Source organism: Larus michahellis, chromosome 5 (genome assembly GCF_964199755.1).
Source record: "Larus michahellis chromosome 5, bLarMic1.1, whole genome shotgun sequence".
Taxonomy (NCBI): Eukaryota; Metazoa; Chordata; class Aves; order Charadriiformes; family Laridae; genus Larus; species Larus michahellis.
This window is the reverse complement of record NC_133900.1, coordinates 8449613-8455612: the sequence shown is the minus strand read 5'-3', so window position 1 is coordinate 8455612 and position 6000 is coordinate 8449613. Positions and strand designations below refer to the sequence as shown.

Genomic DNA, 6000 nt, shown 5'->3' with positions numbered 1-6000 from the left:
GGACAGTTATCTGTCCCTCCCTTTTTTCCCTTCTTTAATCTAAAATAGGTCTCTGAGTTTTTACCGCATATGAAAACGGCAAGTTGCCCACAAAAACTCTTAAGTTTTATGACGTTGCACTACATCCCAAGTGGGTAGAGGATGGTAGAGGGATTATCTCTGGGATGTTTATTCTTTCGTAGCAGCTAGAAAATTCTTATATTTGCATTCTGTTTTGATCTCCTGAGTCAGTTCCTTTTTGTGCTGATGGATAGTCGATGAATGTGTCAGTGTGACACCATGGAGCGTAGTCTCAGTATTACGGCAGTTATACGTGTTCACAGAGAGAATAATAGTCCCTTGTGACACAAACATTTAGAAGCAAGCCCTCAAATAGAGGATAGTGTAACAAGCATTTTAAATAGACAGTGTCATTCCTGTTAAATAGACAATATCATCCTGTTAATATCATTGCTGGTGCAACTTCTGTATTTTATGGTAAAGAGCCATGTACAGGCAGACAGGCTGAGAGTCTCTGGACAAACCCCATCAAAGGTGGTGCCTGTTGTGTGCAGACCAGCTGAATTAAATCAGCACCAGGGCTGTTGCCACCTGCAAAACAGTCCTAAAGCACAGACGTGGTGCAGCACTTATTGACATGACACACAGTGTAAAGATCCTACACATTTGCAGAAGACTTTGCACATTGACTGTTCCAGATCAAGTCGCTTAGGAAGTGGAGAGCCTTAAGGTATATTTTGAAATGCAAATAATGCAGATCATCGCATGGTGGGTTTGTTTTCCCCTCTCTATAACAAGGAGGAGCAGCAGTCTGGGCAAGGGCTGCTGAGGAGCCTGACAATTATATGCCCCAGCTGTGGGAATCTCATTACCTGCCCCAGTTGTGGGAGATCAGGCAATTAGGAGTGGCTCTTAGAAACGGGCTGGGAGTTGAGGGTGGTAGTTTTGTTAGAGGGAACGTGGTGGGAGTTGGTTGGACGTGAGACAAGGATGACCAGGATCTTTTGTAATGCTGGAGGTATGTGTGTTTTATTGGCATGGTAGATGAGTTTTGTTCGTGTTCATAGCAAGAGATGTTATGGGTTGCTATGGGGTTGCAGTGATTGTTCTCTGCTGAGGGTACCGGAGCCTCTCCAGTGGGCTGTGCTGGGTGTAGCCGTGTGCTACCATAGTTCAGGGGCTTTCAGAGCTTCCAGGCAACCTGGGCTGTGGGGACAGCAAGTCAGGGTCCTTTGGGGATGTCTGTGTTGGTATGGTCTTATCTCTCTGCGTTGCTGTCAGCTTCGCTGTGGGCCAAAGCAGGATTTCTGGTTTTGTGCTGAAGCTGTAGGCTCCTGCTTTTGCACCCCAACATATCTCTTAGTAGCGTATGTAGCATGCGGCTATGTCAGAAATATAGCTATCCACGTACGAGGGATCAAATCTACTAGGAGGATGACATTAACTTGTGTGTTTGAACAGTCTAGTTGGTTCTGCCTCCCAGTTAACGTAGTCTTCTTGTCTGTCTTCTGGTAATGGGGAATTTATTTTTTTTTTCCAAAATACCTGCAGTCCTAAAGTACATGCTCAGTATTTGGATTAAATATAGTTGAAGAAAGTGACTGAAAGGACTTTAATGTATATGTATATCTGTAGTACTGTGTAATATCTTGGTATATCGGCCCAAGTTGGGTTTGGCATCTTCAACTTTAATACTGGAATGCTTGGGCTGCTCTTGAAAGCAAGAGACTAAATGCTTGTGAATGCCGGCCAGGTGTTTCAGGTTGAACCTAAATTAAAAAGCAGCCCCATAGAGTCACAGGCTGACCTTCCCTGCTGCTACTTCAAGAATAACCTTATCCTGGTGTCATCTCAGTTCCTATCACGTAAACTCACACAGTTACATCAACATATTTTCTTAGGGATACTTTCATACACCCCCCAAAAAAATGTTCTTGAGAAAGGATGAGGCTCATGATGTTAAATAACTGTTGACCTCTTAGATACTTCACTTTTAAGCTCTTCCCACTAATTTAGATAATTCTGAAGCAGCTTTGAATGCTTTCGCCTTGTTGTCTTGAATGCTTTTGCAGCTCACTTCTAAATGACTCTAAAAAGTGCGTGTTTATTTTACCAGCAAATTGCATCTGCTCAACTGAGTAACATCTTACCTACTTTTTGCCTGTCCTTTCCTCTTAGGTACATAGTTATCTTTAATTAATGCCAATATTTGTAAGTTGTTTACAGGAGGTTCTGGGTTTTCTGCAAACTGGCATACAAATGTCTGCTTAGGAGTATTTTTTTTTTTTTTATCTTGCTGTGAGCCAGTGTGATAAGAATTAGGTCAAATGCTGTAACTACAAACAATGAGGGGGGGAAAAAAGGAAATGAAAACTAGCCTTTGTAAACATAGACAGAAAGATTTTGGTATTGGTAGCAAGGAAGGCATAATATTTTGTATGATGGCTGTGAAAATATTTTTCTTTCCCCAAAAAAGTTGATGTTACAATCTTTAAAGTACAAAGTAACTGTTGGAGGCTGAGTCATTGAAGTGTGTACTGGTGGGGGGAGGAATTAATGCAAAAATTACAGCAAGCTTTTAAAGCTTTTAGTACAAGAAACTTGCTTTTATGTCAAGAAAGCACTATCTTGGAGCCTTGAAATGTTTGGGCCCTGGGTTTTTTAATGCTGTTTCACATTCCATAAAGGCTTACTGTCTTCTTTCTAAATACGTGTCAGGGAATTTTCAAGTCAGACTTGTAAATCAGTTCAAAAGATGTTGGGGAGGACCCTCTTAAGATCTGGGCTGCTCAGGCTCACGACCTCTCCCAATTTAACAAGTCTCCCTGAAAGCAGCTTGGTTTCCCCATGGTCAGATCCTGTTACAAACCCCGCTTTGCGTTCAGTCTCAGATCTAGGCGCAGTTGGGACGAGGCCCCGGGTTTGATACAGCAAAATGAATCTTTATCTAAAGAAAACATATTTCTCCCTTTTGGATATGATTCTGAGAGCCAGAATAGAAAAGTATTGACTGAACTGAAGCAATTATGGGTGGTGATAAAATGTTCCAAATCCCCTGCCTGGGAAAGCTGTGCAAATAAACTTTTCTGTCTCCTGAGCCCTCCCTTCTTTCTCCCGGTGAGAGGAGATGGCTGAAGTAGACTGCAGCAGCCTGGTTTGCTCCGGAAAGGAAATACTCCACTGATGGGAACCGACAGCTCTTTGACCACACTGCCTAAGCAATACCCCTAACAGAGGAAGGCATATGAGAGAACTTCGAGTGTTTGCCGTCTTAAATAAGGTTGAACCTAAAGATTTTTCCTTAATTGCCCCAGTGGAACTGAAAATGGCAATTGTTTCTATCATGCAGGGAGATACACTTTATTGTCAGCTTGTGGATTTGGCTAAAAACTTGTGCATTGGTGTTTGTCAATTGCTTAATATAAAAAATAAATGCACACAGTGCCATACAGAATGTCAGTTCTGAGAACGCTCTCCTGTGACATGCAGTCTAAAAGCTACAGTAACTGAAAATTTAATGTGCATTGTAGTGTGGAAGACTTGCTTTCAATTGAAGTAGGTAGAGCACTTAATGAAAAGTTTAAAGGAGAACAGTTTTCTTCATGACTTTTCTGCAAATGTGTATGGACTACTTTGCAGCCTCATCAGTAGAAGCTTATGTTTCTTCTAAGATCTTGTTTTCCAAGCATGCTTGCTGCACGTTTTTTTTCTTTCAGTTGCTTCATCTTCTGGAAGCAAATTCTGCACAATGATGGGATAGTTGACTCTGTCTGCAACCCCAGCTCTTCTGAAATGTTTGTGCTAGGAGTTCCTTGTTTACATTAAAGTTTGCCCAATAAATAACTTTTAAAAAAATTTTTGCAAATACCGCAACAGCAAATAATAAATAATCAAAGAAGGGCAAACACATTTGGAAATGTCCAAGATGCCTGAAAAATTAAATATGTTACATATTGTGAAAGGATGCAGTGTGTTTTCTGGTAGTCCTAGGTTGGTGTCAGTACCTTTGCTTTAATGACCTAATAATAAATACTACCTCCTAATTGAAAGAGTGAGGCTCTTTTCTTCTTTCTTTTTTGTTTTTGTTCTTTTTTTTTTTTTTTTTCAGAACTGCTCCTAGCTAATGTAGCCATAGTCAGAATTTGTAGGAGGAGTAAACCTGGTTGTCTTTTCCTCTATTACGGGATAGTAGCCAACTCTTGTGCTGCTGGGTCTCAGCTGAGATCACCTGCCAGCCCTGCAGACAAGCTTTTGTCAAAAGAAGATATGAGCCTGCTTCAGTTTTAAGGGGAAACTGGTATCTTGTTTGTTATCAGTTAGATAAGAGGTAACATAGTTTTCCACTAAGGCTGGCTGCACTGAATTATGAATGAAAGGTGTTCCAGGCACAAATGCATAGCCATGGGAAGAGTTCTTAGAGATAACTGTGAGCCTATAATAGCTTATTAAAAAGCATGGGACTTTTTAAATGAGCAAAGAAGGGGGGAAAAAAGCATTGCTTTTAGTCTTCTTTCTGAAAACTTTTCTCTCCTGCTGTGTTTTGTCAGACGTTTGACGAATGTATGTCACAAGTGAGAAATCTAGCACTTCATTTTTGATTGAATATTAAATGCCAGTTGTTTTTTCCCTTATGCCAAAGCCTTAATGAAATTCTTCAGGCACTGTCCACTCAGTTGCTCTGAGAAACCTTAATGAAAATCAGAAATCTTTCTGACAATTAATGCAGGAGTAGACTGCAGAAAAGCTGTTTTTCTAAAAGGGTAGTGTCTGCTTCAGAGAGTAGGTGTGGAAGCATTCAAAAACCGCTGCAGTGAGGGAACTTCTCCACAGGCTGAACATAAGTCTAACCGTGAAAACAGTGTTGCTGGCTGTTTGATTTCTGACCTAGATCTCAACTTTATCTTCAGAAACCGTTCAGCCCAGAGATCTTGCCTGTACGTTGTTCCAAACACCAAATTAATTCCTCAATTTTTTCTTTTAATTATTTTTTTAGATATCTGTAATTCGTTAAGTTTTATCTTCCCACTCTTGCTATATTCCCAAACTTCAGCATGAACTAGAAAAAAAATTCCGCAGGAAGCAACGAACATATGAAATTTCTGAAGAAACTGGAAACTTGATTACTCTCTTTCTCAAGTTTATTCTCGGTTATCTAGACTGAATATTTCCTGGCTCTAAGTTACGAGTTAAAACATGAGCTATCTGCCTACCTGGGTGGGGGGGAAGAGGCATTTTGTACTTAGTTTTACCCTGAACTATGTTCTGCCTTGTAAATGTCAAATGTAACAGAAGATCTTCTGGTCCCAAGTGATCCCATGCTTTGGTTTGAGTCCCTTTGCATTTTAAAATACTGATTTTTCCAAAAAGTAGGGAGAGATACTGAGGCTGTATTTGAGTAACCATGTTCCTAGTCAAGAATTAACAGTCGTGGCTCTTCCCTGTGCTTGAATATGCTGTAGGAGGGTGAAATGAGTGGAGGGGTGAGGGCGGGGAAAGGGTGAGGGAAGTAATGGAAGAAAGGAGAAACAAGAGAAAAGAGAAGCAGTGAGCTGTGAATATCTATTGCTTTGCAGCATTACTCAGACTGTATTCCACACATTGAATTTTTTCAGGACTCAAGTCGCTTACAGAGATGTTGAACTGTAGGTGAACTGCATTGCTCACCTCTTTGAAACACCGACCCTCATATCTAGCTGGGGAGGATCAACTAGAGTGTTACCTGTGCAACTTAAATGCAATGCTGCCTGATGATATTGAGCATACGCAATTTTATTTTTTTTTTCTATAAGACCTCTTTTCCCCGGGAGAAACAATTGCAAATAATGTTGATTAACTTTGAGATGTTGTATGTCGAGTGCGCATTAATTTTTTAAAAAAGCTGAGTGCTTTGGGAACTTAGTGGAAGTAGACTTAAGGCTTCTAATCAAACAAACCAAAAAATCATTCAGCTTTTCTGAATTTAGGTGAATGGTTGTAGACATAAAACCTAGTTTAATCTGT

The 6000-nt window shown here is 40.4% G+C and overlaps 1 long non-coding RNA gene across 1 annotated transcript in view; it reads left to right on the top strand.

Moving 5' to 3' along the window:
- The first annotated feature begins 939 nt into the window (after window positions 1-939).
- LOC141743754 (uncharacterized) overlaps window positions 940-6000 on the top strand; it is a 79922-nt gene continuing 74861 nt past the window's right edge. Inside the window, exon 1 of the long non-coding RNA XR_012587191.1 lies at window positions 940-1018. This is a non-coding gene — a long non-coding RNA (uncharacterized LOC141743754). The remainder of the gene's footprint in view (window positions 1019-6000) is intronic.